Source organism: Sinocyclocheilus rhinocerous, unplaced genomic scaffold (assembly GCF_001515625.1).
Source record: "Sinocyclocheilus rhinocerous isolate Xijiao unplaced genomic scaffold, SAMN03320098_v1.1 scaffold3449, whole genome shotgun sequence".
Lineage (NCBI taxonomy): Eukaryota > Metazoa > Chordata > Actinopteri > Cypriniformes > Cyprinidae > Sinocyclocheilus > Sinocyclocheilus rhinocerous.
In genome coordinates, this window is record NW_015624571.1 from 28,305 (window position 1) to 28,834 (window position 530).

Sequence of the window (530 nt, forward strand, 5' to 3'; positions counted from 1 at the left end):
TGTAACAGGGAGGGGGGGGGGTACTTTTTCTTTTACTTTCAACCTCTGGTTGAGTCGACACGGAATGTGTACTTTTATTCATAGCATTCTAATTTTTTTTTTCATTACCTTTTTTGTTGCGTTTTGGAATTTCTGGAGGTTTTGGTGCAGGTGGAACACTTGCTTTGTTTGCAGCTTTTCTTTTTTTAATGGGTGGTTGTTCTGCTGCCTCGTCATCTGACGAGTAGATATGATCGGTACTTGTTTTCTTTCTAGGAAAACAAAGATAAAATAACAACTGCACACATTCATTGCCTCTTTGTGTGATGTAGCAAATACTCATAGAAATGTGCTCAATACATTTTATGCTTTATTTCTCCTTAAAGGGTTAGTTCACCCAAAAATGAGAATTCTGTTATTAATTACTCACCCTCATGTCGTTCCAAACCTGTAAGACCTTCATTCATCTTCAGAACACAAGTTAAGATATTTTTGATAAAATCCGAGAGCATTCTGATCCTGCATAGACAGCAATGCAACTACTACCTCAA